We start from the raw sequence: 15,644 nt of genomic DNA, 5'->3' as shown, positions 1-15,644 counted from the left end.
TCATGCTTCTGCAGAAATATTTCCCAAAATGACAAAGTGGCCAATACAGGGATCGAACCCGTGACCTTGGCGTTATTAGCACCACGCTCTAACCAACTTAGCTAACCGACCAGCTGCGAGTCCTGTTTCTGACTGGAGCATAAGAGGGAGGCCAGTTGCAGGGGGATTTTTTCTTCCCTTGCAAAAAAAATGCCTAAGTCATTCACACATAAAAACCTTATCCTCACAACAACCTAAAGAAAAACTACATGTGATCTGAAGGAAATTCATGAATTTGACAATTACCTTCAAACTGACGTGTAGCCTGCATCACATTTAAGTAGAACTGGGACAAAGAAGGTTAAATGCATCTCATTGGTCATTTCCCACAGCAGTACTGACCTGTGACCATTTATGGACTGCTGCTTCCAACAAAACAGCAAACTAGTCATAGTAAATCTAAAGCTGTGGGTGAGAATTCTGCATCAATCTCATGCTTCTGCAGAAATATTTCCCAAATTGACAAAGTGGCCAATACTGGGATCAAATCCGCTAACTTGGCGTGATTAGCACCATGCTCAGTCAGAAAAAGTATGCCTTCTGACTGGAGCATAGGAGGGAGGCCAGTTGCAGGGGGGAGTTTTCTTCCCTTGAAAGAAAATGCCTAACTCATTCACAAATACAACCCTTATCCTCACAACAACATTGGTTATGTCCCGCAGCAGTACTGACCCGTGACCATGTATGCACAGCTGCTTCCAACAAAACAGCAATCTTGTGTTAGTAACTCTAAAGCTGTGAGTGCCAATTCTGCATCAATCTCATGCTTCTGCAGAAATATTTCCCAAAATGACAAGGAGGCCAATACGGGGACCCGTGACCTTGCCATTATTAGCACCATGCTCTAACCAAATGAGCTAAACAGCCATCTGAGAGGTTTGTTTGTGACTCAAGCATAAGCAGGAGGCCAGTTGTAGGGGGATGTTTTCTTCCCTTGGAAAAAAAATGCCTAACTCATTCACAAATACAACCCTTATCCTCACAACAACATTGGTTATGTCCGCAGCAGTACTGACCCATGACTATGTATGCACAGCTGCTTCCAACAAAACAGCAATCTTGTGTTAGTAACTCTAAAGCTGTGAGTGCCAATTCTGCATCAATCTCATGCTTCTGCAGAAATATTTCCCAAAATGACAAAGTGGCCAATACGGGGATCGAACCCGTGACCTTGGCGTTATTAGCACCACGCTCTAACCGTGACCTTGGCGTTATTAGCACCACGCTCTAACCAACTGAGCTAACCGGCCAGCTGAGAGTCTTTTTCCCTTGGAAAAAAATGCCTAACTCATTCACACATAAAACCCTTATCCTCACAACAACCTAAAGAAAAACTACATGTGATCTGAAGGAAATTCATGAATATGACAATTATCTTCAAACTGACTTGTAGCCTGCATCACATTTAAGTAGAACTGGGACAAAGAAGGTTAAATGCATCTCATTGGTCATTTCCCACAGCAGTACTGACCTGTGACCATTTATGGACTGCTGCTTCCAACAAAACAGCAAACTAGTCATATTAAATCTAAAGCTGTGGGTGGGAATTCTGCATCAATCTCATGCTTCTGCAGAAATATTTCCCAAATTGACAAAGTGGCCAATACTGGGATCAAATTCGCTAACTTGGCGTGATTAGCACCATGCTCAGTCAGAAAAAGTATGCCTTCTGACTGGAGCATAGGAGGGAGGCCAGTTGCAGGGGGGAGTTTTCTTCCCTTGAAAGAAAATGCCTAACTCATTCACAAATACAACCCTTATCCTCACAACAACATTGGTTATGTCCCGCAGCAGTACTGACCCGTGACCATGTATGCACAGCTGCTACCAACAAAACAGCAATCTTGTGTTAGTAACTCTAAAGCTGTGAGTGCCAATTCTGCATCAATCTCATGCTTCTGCAGAAATATTTCCCAAAATGACAAAGTGGCCAATACTGGGATCGAACCCGTGACCTTGGCATTATTAGCACCACGCTCTAACCAACTGAGCTAACCGACCAGCTGAGAGTCCTGTTTCTGACTGGAGCATAAGAGGGAGGCCAGTTGCAGGGGGATTTTTTCTTCCCTTGCAAAAAAAATGCCTAAGTCATTCACACATAAAACCCTTATCCTCACAACAACCTAAAGAAAAACTACATGTGATCTGAAGGAAATTCATGAATTTGACAATTACCTTCAAACTGACGTGTAGCCTGCATCACATTTAAGTAGAACTGGGACAAAGAAGGTTAAATGCATCTCATTGGTCATTTCCCACAGCAGTACTGACCTGTGACCATTTATGGACTGCTGCTTCCAACAAAACAGCAAACTAGTCATAGTAAATCTAAAGCTGTGGGTGGGAATTCTGCATCAATCTCATGCTTCTGCAGAAATATTTCCCAAATTGACAAAGTGGCCAATACTGGGATCAAATCCGCTAACTTGGCGTGATTAGCACCATGCTCAGTCAGAAAAAGTATGCCTTCTGACTGGAGCATAGGAGGGAGGCCAGTTGCAGGGGTGGAGTTTTCTTCCCTTGAAAGAAAATGCCTAACTCATTCACAAATACAACCCTTATCCTCACAACAACATTGGTTATGTCCCGCAGCAGTACTGACCCGTGACCATGTATGCACAGCTGCTTCCAACAAAACAGCAATCTTGTGTTAGTAACTCTAAAGCTGTGAGTGCCAATTCTGCATCAATCTCATGCTTCTGCAGAAATATTTCCCAAAATGACAAAGTGGCCAATACAGGGATCGAAACCGTGACCTTGGCGTTATTAGCACCACGCTCTAACCAACTTAGCTAACCGACCAGCTGAGAGTCCTGTTTCTGACTGGAGCATAAGAGGGAGGCCAGTTGCAGGGGGATTTTTTCTTCCCTTGCAAAAAAAATGCCTAAGTCATTCACACATAAAACCCTTATCCTCACAACAACCTAAAGAAAAACTACATGTGATCTGAAGGAAATTCATGAATTTGACAATTACCTTCAAATTGACGTGTAGCCTGCATCACATTTAAGTAGAACTGGGACAAAGAAGGTTAAATGCATCTCATTGGTCATTTCCCACAGCAGTACTGACCTGTGACCATTTATGGACTGCTGCTTCCAACAAAACAGCAAACTAGTCATAGTAAATCTAAAGCTGTGGGTGGGAATTCTGCATCAATCTCATGCTTCTGCAGAAATATTTCCCAAATTGACAAAGTGGCCAATACTGGGATCAAATCCGCTAACTTGGCGTGATTAGCACCATGCTCAGTCAGAAAAAGTATGCCTTCTGACTGGAGCATAGGAGGGAGGCCAGTTGCAGGGGCGAGTTTTCTTCCCTTGAAAGAAAATGCCTAACTCATTCACAAATACAACCCTTATCCTCACAACAACATTGGTTATGTCCCGCAGCAGTACTGACCCGTGACCATGTATGCACAGCTGCTACCAACAAAACAGCAATCTTGTGTTAGTAACTCTAAAGCTGTGAGTGCCAATTCTGCATCAATCTCATGCTTCTGCAGAAATATTTCCCAAAATGACAAAGTGGCCAATACGGGGATCGAACCCGTGACCTTGGCGTTATTAGCACCACGCTCTAACCAACTGAGCTAACCGGCCAGCTGAGAATCTTTTTCCCTTGGAAAAAAATGCCTAACTCATTCACACATGAAACCCTTATCCTCACAACAACCTAAAGAAAAACTACATGTGATCTGAAGGAAATTCATGAATATGACAATTATCTTCAAACTGACTTGTAGCCTGCATCACATTTAAGTAGAACTGGGACAAAGAAGGTTAAATGCATCTCATTGGTCATTTCCCACAGCAGTACTGACCTGTGACCATTTATGGACTGCTGCTTCCAACAAAACAGCAAACTAGTCATAGTAAATCTAAAGCTGTGGGTGGGAATTCTGCATCAATCTCATGCTTCTGCAGAAATATTTCCCAAATTGACAAAGTGGCCAATACTGGGATCAAATTCGCTAACTTGGCGTGATTAGCACCATGCTCAGTCAGAAAAAGTATGCCTTCTGACTGGAGCATAGGAGGGAGGCCAGTTGCAGGGGGGAGTTTTCTTCCCTTGAAAGAAAATGCCTAACTCATTCACAAATACAACCCTTATCCTCACAACAACATTGGTTATGTCCGCAGCAGTACTTACCCATGACTATGTATGCACAGCTGCTTCCAACAAAACAGCAATCTTGTGTTAGTAACTCTAAAGCTGTGAGTGCCAATTCTGCATCAATCTCATGCTTCTGCAGAAATATTTCCCAAAATGACAAAGTGGCCAATACGGGGATCGAACCCGTGACCTTGGCGTTATTAGCACCACGCTCTAACCAACTGAGCTAACCGACCAGCTGAGAGTCCTGTTTCTGACTGGAGCATTAGAGGGTGGCCAGTTGCAGGGGGATTTTTTCTTCCCTTGGAAAAAAAATGCCTAAGTCATTCACACATAAAACCCTTATCCTCACAACAACCTAAAGAAAAACTACATGTGATCTAAAGGAAATTCATGAATATGACAATTATCTTCGAACTGACTTGTAGCCTGCATCACATTTAAGTAGAACTGGGACAAAGAAGGTTAAATGCATCTCATTGGTCATTTCCCACAGCAGTACTGACCTGTGACCATTTATGGACTGCTGCTTCCAACAAAACAGCAAACTAGTCATAGTCAATCTAAAGCTGTGGGTGGGAATTCTGCATCAATCTCATGCTTCTGCAGAAATATTTCCCAAATTGACAAAGTGGCCAATACTGGGATCAAATCCGCTAACTTGGCGTGATTAGCACCATGCTCAGTCAGAAAAAGTATGCCTTCTGACTGGAGCATAGGAGGGAGGCCAGTTGCAGGGGGGAGTTTACTTCCCTTGAAAGAAAAAGCCTAACTCATTCACAAATACAACCCTTATCCTCACAACAACATTGGTTATGTCCCGCAGCAGTACTGACCCGTGACCATGTATGCACAGCTGCTTCCAACAAAACAGCAATCTTGTGTTAGTAACTCTAAAGCTGTGAGTGCCAATTCTGCATCAATCTCATGCTTCTGCAGAAATATTTCCCAAAATGACAAGGAGGCCAATACGGGGACCCGTGACCTTGCCATTATTAGCACCACGCTCTAACCAAATGAGCTAAACAGCCAGCTGACAGGTTTGTTTCTGACTCAAGCATAAGCAGGAGGCCAGTTGTAGGGGGATGTTTTCTTCCCTTGGAAAAAAATGCCTAACTCATTCACAAATACAACCCTTATCCTCACAACAACATTGGTTATGTCCGCAGCAGTACTGACCCGTGACTATGTATGCACAGCTGCTTCCAACAAAACAGCAATCTTGTGTTAGTAACTCTAAAGCTGTGAGTGCCAATTCTGCATCAATCTCATGCTTCTGCAGAAATATTTCCCAAAATGACAAAGTGCCCAATACGGGGATCGAACCCGTGACCTTGGCGTTATTAGCACCACGCTCTAACCAACTGAGCTAACCGGCCAGCTGAGTGTCTTTTTCCCTTGGAAAAAAATGCCTAACTCATTCACACATAAAACCCTTATCCTCACAACAACCTAAAGAAAAACTACATGTGATCTGAAGGAAATTCATGAATATGACAATTATCTTCAAACTGACTTGTAGCCTGCATCACATTTAAGTAGAACTGGGACAAAGAAGGTTAAATGCATCTCATTGGTCATTTCCCACAGCAGTACTGACCTGTGACCATTTATGGACTGCTGCTTCCAACAAAACAGCAAACTAGTCATATTAAATCTAAAGCTGTGGGTGGGAATTCTGCATCAATCTCATGCTTCTGCAGAAATATTTCCCAAATTGACAAAGTGGCCAATACTGGGATCAAATTCGCTAACTTGGCGTGATTAGCACCATGCTCAGTCAGAAAAAGTATGCCTTCTGACTGGAGCATAGGAGGGAGGCCAGTTGCAGGGGGGAGTTTTCTTCCCTTGAAAGAAAATGCCTAACTCATTCACAAATACAACCCTTATCCTCACAACAACATTGGTTATGTCCCGCAGCAGTACTGACCCGTGACCATGTATGCACAGCTGCTACCAACAAAACAGCAATCTTGTGTTAGTAACTCTAAAGCTGTGAGTGCCAATTCTGCATCAATCTCATGCTTCTGCAGAAATATTTCCCAAAATGACAAAGTGGCCAATACGGGGATCGAACCCGTGACCTTGGCATTATTAGCACCACGGTCTAACCAACTGAGCTAACCGACCAGCTGAGAGTCCTGTTTCTGACTGGTGCATAAGAGGGAGGCCAGTTGCAGGGGGATTTTTTCTCCCCTTGCAAAAAAATGCCTAAATCATTCACACATAAAACCCTTATCCTCACAACAACCTAAAGAAAAACTACATGTGATCTGAAGGAAATTAATGAATTTGACAATTACCTTCAAACTGACGTGTAGCCTGCATCACATTTAAGTAGAACTGGGACAAAGAAGGTTAAATGCATCTCATTGGTCATTTCCCACAGCAGTACTGACCTGTGACCATTTATGGACTGCTGCTTCCAACAAAACAGCAAACTAGTCATAGTAAATCTAAAGCTGTGGGTGGGAATTCTGCATCAATCTCATGCTTCTGCAGAAATATTTCCCAAATTGACAAAGTGGCCAATACTGGGATCAAATCGGCTAACTTGGCGTGATTAGCACCATGGTCAGTCAGAAAAAGTATGCCTTCTGACTGGAGCATAGGAGGGAGGCCAGTTGCAGGGGGGAGTTTTCTTCCCTTGAAAGAAAATGCCTAACTCATTCACAAATTCAACCCTTATCCTCACAACAACATTGGTTATGTCCCGCAGCAGTACTGACCCGTGACCATGTATGCACAGCTGCCTCCAACAAAACAGCAATCTTGTGTTAGTAACTCTAAAGCTGTGAGTGCCAATTCTGCATCAATCTCATGCTTCTGCAGAAATATTTCCCAAAATGACAAAGTGGCCAATACAGGGATCGAACCCGTGACCTTGGCGTTATTAGCACCACGCTCTAACCAACTTAGCTAACCGACCAGCTGCGAGTCCTGTTTCTGACTGGAGCATAAGAGGGAGGCCAGTTGCAGGGGGATTTTTTCTTCCCTTGCAAAAAAAATGCCTAAGTCATTCACACATAAAACCCTTATCCTCACAACAACCTAAAGAAAAACTACATGTGATCTGAAGGAAATTCATGAATTTGACAATTACCTTCAAACTGAAGTGTAGCCTGCATCACATTTAAGTAGAACTGGGACAAAGAAGGTTAAATGCATCTCATTGGTCATTTCCCACAGCAGTACTGACCTGTGACCATTTATGGACTGCTGCTTCCAACAAAACAGCAAACTAGTCATAGTAAATCTAAAGCTGTGGGTGAGAATTCTGCATCAATCTCATGCTTCTGCAGAAATATTTCCCAAATTGACAAAGTGGCCAATACTGGGATCAAATCCGCTAACTTGGCGTGATTAGCACCATGCTCAGTCAGAAAAAGTATGCCTTCTGACTGGAGCATAGGAGGGAGGCCAGTTGCAGGGGGGAGTTTTCTTCCCTTGAAAGAAAATGCCTAACTCATTCACAAATACAACCCTTATCCTCACAACAACATTGGTTATGTCCCGCAGCAGTACTGACCCGTGACCATGTATGCACAGCTGCTTCCAACAAAACAGCAATCTTGTGTTAGTAACTCTAAAGCTGTGAGTGCCAATTCTGCATCAATCTCATGCTTCTGCAGAAATATTTCCCAAAATGACAAGGAGGCCAATACGGGGACCCGTGACCTTGCCATTATTAGCACCATGCTCTAACCAAATGAGCTAAACAGCCAGCTGAGAGGTTTGTTTCTGACTCAAGCATAAGCAGGAGGCCAGTTGTAGGGGGATGTTTTCTTCCCTTGGAAAAAAAATGCCTAACTCATTCACAAATACAACCCTTATCCTCACAACAACATTGGTTATGTCCGCAGCAGTACTGACCCATGACTATGTATGCACAGCTGCTTCCAACAAAACAGCAATCTTGTGTTAGTAACTCTAAAGCTGTGAGTGCCAATTCTGCATCAATCTCATGCTTCTGCAGAAATATTTCCCAAAATGACAAAGTGGCCAATACGGGGATCGAACCCGTGACCTTGGCGTTATTAGCACCACGCTCTAACCGTGACCTTGGCGTTATTAGCACCACGCTCTAACCAACTGAGCTAACCGGCCAGCTGAGAGTCTTTTTCCCTTGGAAAAAAATGCCTAACTCATTCACACATAAAACCCTTATCCTCACAACAACCTAAAGAAAAACTACATGTGATCTGAAGGAAATTCATGAATATGACAATTATCTTCAAACTGACTTGTAGCCTGCATCACATTTAAGTAGAACTGGGACAAAGAAGGTTAAATGCATCTCATTGGTCATTTCCCACAGCAGTACTGACCTGTGACCATTTATGGACTGCTGCTTCCAACAAAACAGCAAACTAGTCATAGTAAATCTAAAGCTGTGGGTGGGAATTCTGCATCAATTTCATGCTTCTGCAGAAATATTTCCCAAATTGACAAAGTGGCCAATACTGGGATCAAATCCGCTAACTTGGCCTGATTAGCACCATGCTCAGTCAGAAAAAGTATGCCTTCTGACTGGAGCATAGGAGGGAGGCCAGTTGCAGGGGCGAGTTTTCTTCCCTTGAAAGAAAATGCCTAACTCATTCACAAATACAACCCTTATCCTCACAACAACATTGGTTATGTCCCGCAGCAGTACTGACCCGTGACCATGTATGCACAGCTGCTACCAACAAAACAGCAATCTTGTGTTAGTAACTCTAAAGCTGTGAGTGCCAATTCTGCATCAATCTCATGCTTCTGCAGAAATATTTCCCAAAATGACAAAGTGGCCAATACGGGGATCGAACCCGTGACCTTGGCGTTATTAGCACCACGCTCTAACCAACTGAGCTAACCGGCCAGCTGAGAATCTTTTTCCCTTGGAAAAAAATGCCTAACTCATTCACACATGAAACCCTTATCCTCACAACAACCTAAAGAAAAACTACATGTGATCTGAAGGAAATTCATGAATATGACAATTATCTTCAAACTGACTTGTAGCCTGCATCACATTTAAGTAGAACTGGGACAAAGAAGGTTAAATGCATCTCATTGGTCATTTCCCACAGCAGTACTGACCTGTGACCATTTATGGACTGCTGCTTCCAACAAAACAGCAAACTAGTCATAGTAAATCTAAAGCTGTGGGTGGGAATTCTGCATCAATCTCATGCTTCTGCAGAAATATTTCCCAAATTGACAAAGTGGCCAATACTGGGATCAAATTCGCTAACTTGGCGTGATTAGCACCATGCTCAGTCAGAAAAAGTATGCCTTCTGACTGGAGCATAGGAGGGAGGCCAGTTGCAGGGGGGAGTTTTCTTCCCTTGAAAGAAAATGCCTAACTCATTCACAAATACAACCCTTATCCTCACAACAACATTGGTTATGTCCGCAGCAGTACTTACCCATGACTATGTATGCACAGCTGCTTCCAACAAAACAGCAATCTTGTGTTAGTAACTCTAAAGCTGTGAGTGCCAATTCTGCATCAATCTCATGCTTCTGCAGAAATATTTCCCAAAATGACAAAGTGGCCAATACGGGGATCGAACCCGTGACCTTGGCGTTATTAGCACCACGCTCTAACCAACTGAGCTAACCGACCAGCTGAGAGTCCTGTTTCTGACTGGAGCATTAGAGGGTGGCCAGTTGCAGGGGGATTTTTTCTTCCCTTGGAAAAAAAATGCCTAAGTCATTCACACATAAAACCCTTATCCTCACAACAACCTAAAGAAAAACTACATGTGATCTAAAGGAAATTCATGAATATGACAATTATCTTCGAACTGACTTGTAGCCTGCATCACATTTAAGTAGAACTGGGACAAAGAAGGTTAAATGCATCTCATTGGTCATTTCCCACAGCAGTACTGACCTGTGACCATTTATGGACTGCTGCTTCCAACAAAACAGCAAACTAGTCATAGTAAATCTAAAGCTGTGGGTGGGAATTCTGCATCAATCTCATGCTTCTGCAGAAATATTTCCCAAATTGACAAAGTGGCCAATACTGGGATCAAATCCGCTAACTTGGCGTGATTAGCACCATGCTCAGTCAGAAAAAGTATGCCTTCTGACTGGAGCATAGGAGGGAGGCCAGTTGCAGGGGGGAGTTTACTTCCCTTGAAAGAAAAAGCCTAACTCATTCACAAATACAACCCTTATCCTCACAACAACATTGGTTATGTCCCGCAGCAGTACTGACCCGTGACCATGTATGCACAGCTGCTTCCAACAAAACAGCAATCTTGTGTTAGTAACTCTAAAGCTGTGAGTGCCAATTCTGCATCAATCTCATGCTTCTGCAGAAATATTTCCCAAAATGACAAGGAGGCCAATACGGGGACCCGTGACCTTGCCATTATTAGCACCACGCTCTAACCAAATGAGCTAAACAGCCAGCTGACAGGTTTGTTTCTGACTCAAGCATAAGCAGGAGGCCAGTTGTAGGGGGATGTTTTCTTCCCTTGGAAAAAAATGCCTAACTCATTCACAAATACAACCCTTATCCTCACAACAACATTGGTTATGTCCGCAGCAGTACTGACCCGTGACTATGTATGCACAGCTGCTTCCAACAAAACAGCAATCTTGTGTTAGTAACTCTAAAGCTGTGAGTGCCAATTCTGCATCAATCTCATGCTTCTGCAGAAATATTTCCCAAAATGACAAAGTGCCCAATACGGGGATCGAACCCGTGACCTTGGCGTTATTAGCACCACGCTCTAACCAACTGAGCTAACCGGCCAGCTGAGAGTCTTTTTCCCTTGGAAAAAAATGCCTAACTCATTCACACATAAAACCCTTATCCTCACAACAACCTAAAGAAAAACTACATGTGATCTGAAGGAAATTCATGAATATGACAATTATCTTCAAACTGACTTGTAGCCTGCATCACATTTAAGTAGAACTGGGACAAAGAAGGTTAAATGCATCTCATTGGTCATTTCCCACAGCAGTACTGACCTGTGACCATTTATGGACTGCTGCTTCCAACAAAACAGCAAACTAGTCATATTAAATCTAAAGCTGTGGGTGGGAATTCTGCATCAATCTCATGCTTCTGCAGAAATATTTCCCAAATTGACAAAGTGGCCAATACTGGGATCAAATTCGCTAACTTGGCGTGATTAGCACCATGCTCAGTCAGAAAAAGTATGCCTTCTGACTGGAGCATAGGAGGGAGGCCAGTTGCAGGGGGGAGTTTTCTTCCCTTGAAAGAAAATGCCTAACTCATTCACAAATACAACCCTTATCCTCACAACAACATTGGTTATGTCCCGCAGCAGTACTGACCCGTGACCATGTATGCACAGCTGCTACCAACAAAACAGCAATCTTGTGTTAGTAACTCTAAAGCTGTGAGTGCCAATTCTGCATCAATCTCATGCTTCTGCAGAAATATTTCCCAAAATGACAAAGTGGCCAATACGGGGATCGAACCCGTGACCTTGGCATTATTAGCACCACGGTCTAACCAACTGAGCTAACCGACCAGCTGAGAGTCCTGTTTCTGACTGGTGCATAAGAGGGAGGCCAGTTGCAGGGGGATTTTTTCTCCCCTTGCAAAAAAATGCCTAAATCATTCACACATAAAACCCTTATCCTCACAACAACCTAAAGAAAAACTACATGTGATCTGAAGGAAATTAATGAATTTGACAATTACCTTCAAACTGACGTGTAGCCTGCATCACATTTAAGTAGAACTGGGACAAAGAAGGTTAAATGCATCTCATTGGTCATTTCCCACAGCAGTACTGACCTGTGACCATTTATGGACTGCTGCTTCCAACAAAACAGCAAACTAGTCATAGTAAATCTAAAGCTGTGGGTGAGAATTCTGCATCAATCTCATGCTTCTGCAGAAATATTTCCCAAATTGACAAAGTGGCCAATACTGGGATCAAATCCGCTAACTTGGCGTGATTAGCACCATGCTCAGTCAGAAAAAGTATGCCTTCTGACTGGAGCATAGGAGGGAGGCCAGTTGCAGGGGGGAGTTTTCTTCCCTTGAAAGAAAATGCCTAACTCATTCACAAATACAACCCTTATCCTCACAACAACATTGGTTATGTCCCGCAGCAGTACTGACCCGTGACCATGTATGCACAGCTGCTTCCAACAAAACAGCAATCTTGTGTTAGTAACTCTAAAGCTGTGAGTGCCAATTCTGCATCAATCTCATGCTTCTGCAGAAATATTTCCCAAAATGACAAGGAGGCCAATACGGGGACCCGTGACCTTGCCATTATTAGCACCATGCTCTAACCAAATGAGCTAAACAGCCATCTGAGAGGTTTGTTTGTGACTCAAGCATAAGCAGGAGGCCAGTTGTAGGGGGATGTTTTCTTCCCTTGGAAAAAAAATGCCTAACTCATTCACAAATACAACCCTTATCCTCACAACAACATTGGTTATGTCCGCAGCAGTACTGACCCATGACTATGTATGCACAGCTGCTTCCAACAAAACAGCAATCTTGTGTTAGTAACTCTAAAGCTGTGAGTGCCAATTCTGCATCAATCTCATGCTTCTGCAGAAATATTTCCCAAAATGACAAAGTGGCCAATACGGGGATCGAACCCGTGACCTTGGCGTTATTAGCACCACGCTCTAACCGTGACCTTGGCGTTATTAGCACCACGCTCTAACCAACTGAGCTAACCGGCCAGCTGAGAGTCTTTTTCCCTTGGAAAAAAATGCCTAACTCATTCACACATAAAACCCTTATCCTCACAACAACCTAAAGAAAAACTACATGTGATCTGAAGGAAATTCATGAATATGACAATTATCTTCAAACTGACTTGTAGCCTGCATCACATTTAAGTAGAACTGGGACAAAGAAGGTTAAATGCATCTCATTGGTCATTTCCCACAGCAGTACTGACCTGTGACCATTTATGGACTGCTGCTTCCAACAAAACAGCAAACTAGTCATATTAAATCTAAAGCTGTGGGTGGGAATTCTGCATCAATCTCATGCTTCTGCAGAAATATTTCCCAAATTGACAAAGTGGCCAATACTGGGATCAAATTCGCTAACTTGGCGTGATTAGCACCATGCTCAGTCAGAAAAAGTATGCCTTCTGACTGGAGCATAGGAGGGAGGCCAGTTGCAGGGGGGAGTTTTCTTCCCTTGAAAGAAAATGCCTAACTCATTCACAAATACAACCCTTATCCTCACAACAACATTGGTTATGTCCCGCAGCAGTACTGACCCGTGACCATGTATGCACAGCTGCTACCAACAAAACAGCAATCTTGTGTTAGTAACTCTAAAGCTGTGAGTGCCAATTCTGCATCAATCTCATGCTTCTGCAGAAATATTTCCCAAAATGACAAAGTGGCCAATACTGGGATCGAACCCGTGACCTTGGCATTATTAGCACCACGCTCTAACCAACTGAGCTAACCGACCAGCTGAGAGTCCTGTTTCTGACTGGAGCATAAGAGGGAGGCCAGTTGCAGGGGGATTTTTTCTTCCCTTGCAAAAAAAATGCCTAAGTCATTCACACATAAAACCCTTATCCTCACAACAACCTAAAGAAAAACTACATGTGATCTGAAGGAAATTCATGAATTTGACAATTACCTTCAAACTGACGTGTAGCCTGCATCACATTTAAGTAGAACTGGGACAAAGAAGGTTAAATGCATCTCATTGGTCATTTCCCACAGCAGTACTGACCTGTGACCATTTATGGACTGCTGCTTCCAACAAAACAGCAAACTAGTCATAGTAAATCTAAAGCTGTGGGTGGGAATTCTGCATCAATCTCATGCTTCTGCAGAAATATTTCCCAAATTGACAAAGTGGCCAATACTGGGATCAAATCCGCTAACTTGGCGTGATTAGCACCATGCTCAGTCAGAAAAAGTATGCCTTCTGACTGGAGCATAGGAGGGAGGCCAGTTGCAGGGGTGGAGTTTTCTTCCCTTGAAAGAAAATGCCTAACTCATTCACAAATACAACCCTTATCCTCACAACAACATTGGTTATGTCCCGCAGCAGTACTGACCCGTGACCATGTATGCACAGCTGCTTCCAACAAAACAGCAATCTTGTGTTAGTAACTCTAAAGCTGTGAGTGCCAATTCTGCATCAATCTCATGCTTCTGCAGAAATATTTCCCAAAATGACAAAGTGGCCAATACAGGGATCGAAACCGTGACCTTGGCGTTATTAGCACCACGCTCTAACCAACTTAGCTAACCGACCAGCTGAGAGTCCTGTTTCTGACTGGAGCATAAGAGGGAGGCCAGTTGCAGGGGGATTTTTTCTTCCCTTGCAAAAAAAATGCCTAAGTCATTCACACATAAAACCCTTATCCTCACAACAACCTAAAGAAAAACTACATGTGATCTGAAGGAAATTCATGAATTTGACAATTACCTTCAAATTGACGTGTAGCCTGCATCACATTTAAGTAGAACTGGGACAAAGAAGGTTAAATGCATCTCATTGGTCATTTCCCACAGCAGTACTGACCTGTGACCATTTATGGACTGCTGCTTCCAACAAAACAGCAAACTAGTCATAGTAAATCTAAAGCTGTGGGTGGGAATTCTGCATCAATCTCATGCTTCTGCAGAAATATTTCCCAAATTGACAAAGTGGCCAATACTGGGATCAAATCCGCTAACTTGGCGTGATTAGCACCATGCTCAGTCAGAAAAAGTATGCCTTCTGACTGGAGCATAGGAGGGAGGCCAGTTGCAGGGGCGAGTTTTCTTCCCTTGAAAGAAAATGCCTAACTCATTCACAAATACAACCCTTATCCTCACAACAACATTGGTTATGTCCCGCAGCAGTACTGACCCGTGACCATGTATGCACAGCTGCTACCAACAAAACAGCAATCTTGTGTTAGTAACTCTAAAGCTGTGAGTGCCAATTCTGCATCAATCTCATGCTTCTGCAGAAATATTTCCCAAAATGACAAAGTGGCCAATACGGGGATCGAACCCGTGACCTTGGCGTTATTAGCACCACGCTCTAACCAACTGAGCTAACCGGCCAGCTGAGAATCTTTTTCCCTTGGAAAAAAATGCCTAACTCATTCACACATGAAACCCTTATCCTCACAACAACCTAAAGAAAAACTACATGTGATCTGAAGGAAATTCATGAATATGACAATTATCTTCAAACTGACTTGTAGCCTGCATCACATTTAAGTAGAACTGGGACAAAGAAGGTTAAATGCATCTCATTGGTCATTTCCCACAGCAGTACTGACCTGTGACCATTTATGGACTGCTGCTTCCAACAAAACAGCAAACTAGTCATAGTAAATCTAAAGCTGTGGGTGGGAATTCTGCATCAATCTCATGCTTCTGCAGAAATATTTCCCAAATTGACAAAGTGGCCAATACTGGGATCAAATTCGCTAACTTGGCGTGATTAGCACCATGCTCAGTCAGAAAAAGTATGCCTTCTGACTGGAGCATAGGAGGGAGGCCAGTTGCAGGGGGGA

General features: G+C 43.2%; 10 non-coding genes across 10 annotated transcripts; all 10 read right to left on the bottom strand.

The window, feature by feature from the left end:
- Window positions 1-1,181: 1,181 nt before the first annotated feature.
- On the bottom strand, window positions 1,182-1,289 carry TRNAI-AAU (transfer RNA isoleucine (anticodon AAU)). The gene is made up of 2 exons: window positions 1,252-1,289; window positions 1,182-1,217 (listed from the first exon to the last, which is right to left on the bottom strand). It is a non-coding gene; the product is annotated as a tRNA-Ile (tRNA).
- A 2,278-nt stretch (window positions 1,290-3,567) lies between these two features.
- TRNAI-AAU (transfer RNA isoleucine (anticodon AAU)) lies at window positions 3,568-3,641 on the bottom strand. The gene has a single exon. It is a non-coding gene; the product is annotated as a tRNA-Ile (tRNA).
- A 676-nt stretch (window positions 3,642-4,317) lies between these two features.
- Window positions 4,318-4,391, bottom strand: TRNAI-AAU (transfer RNA isoleucine (anticodon AAU)). Its single transcript has one exon. It is a non-coding gene; the product is annotated as a tRNA-Ile (tRNA).
- A 1,069-nt stretch (window positions 4,392-5,460) lies between these two features.
- Window positions 5,461-5,534, bottom strand: TRNAI-AAU (transfer RNA isoleucine (anticodon AAU)). The gene has a single exon. It is a non-coding gene; the product is annotated as a tRNA-Ile (tRNA).
- Window positions 5,535-8,154: 2,620 nt separating this feature from the next.
- On the bottom strand, window positions 8,155-8,262 carry TRNAI-AAU (transfer RNA isoleucine (anticodon AAU)). The gene is made up of 2 exons: window positions 8,225-8,262; window positions 8,155-8,190 (listed from the first exon to the last, which is right to left on the bottom strand). It is a non-coding gene; the product is annotated as a tRNA-Ile (tRNA).
- Window positions 8,263-8,939: 677 nt separating this feature from the next.
- TRNAI-AAU (transfer RNA isoleucine (anticodon AAU)) lies at window positions 8,940-9,013 on the bottom strand. The gene has a single exon. It is a non-coding gene; the product is annotated as a tRNA-Ile (tRNA).
- Window positions 9,014-9,689: 676 nt separating this feature from the next.
- On the bottom strand, window positions 9,690-9,763 carry TRNAI-AAU (transfer RNA isoleucine (anticodon AAU)). The gene has a single exon. It is a non-coding gene; the product is annotated as a tRNA-Ile (tRNA).
- Window positions 9,764-10,832: 1,069 nt separating this feature from the next.
- Window positions 10,833-10,906, bottom strand: TRNAI-AAU (transfer RNA isoleucine (anticodon AAU)). Its single transcript has one exon. It is a non-coding gene; the product is annotated as a tRNA-Ile (tRNA).
- A 1,820-nt stretch (window positions 10,907-12,726) lies between these two features.
- Window positions 12,727-12,834, bottom strand: TRNAI-AAU (transfer RNA isoleucine (anticodon AAU)). The gene is made up of 2 exons: window positions 12,797-12,834; window positions 12,727-12,762 (listed from the first exon to the last, which is right to left on the bottom strand). It is a non-coding gene; the product is annotated as a tRNA-Ile (tRNA).
- Window positions 12,835-15,112: 2,278 nt separating this feature from the next.
- On the bottom strand, window positions 15,113-15,186 carry TRNAI-AAU (transfer RNA isoleucine (anticodon AAU)). Its single transcript has one exon. It is a non-coding gene; the product is annotated as a tRNA-Ile (tRNA).
- Between the last annotated feature and the right edge of the window lie 458 nt (window positions 15,187-15,644).

The sequence above is a fragment of the Ambystoma mexicanum genome, chromosome 1p (assembly GCF_040938575.1).
Source record: "Ambystoma mexicanum isolate Mex_15411 chromosome 1p, UKY_AmexF1_1, whole genome shotgun sequence".
Lineage (NCBI taxonomy): Eukaryota > Metazoa > Chordata > Amphibia > Caudata > Ambystomatidae > Ambystoma > Ambystoma mexicanum.
This window is presented reverse-complemented; position numbering and strand designations above follow the sequence as displayed.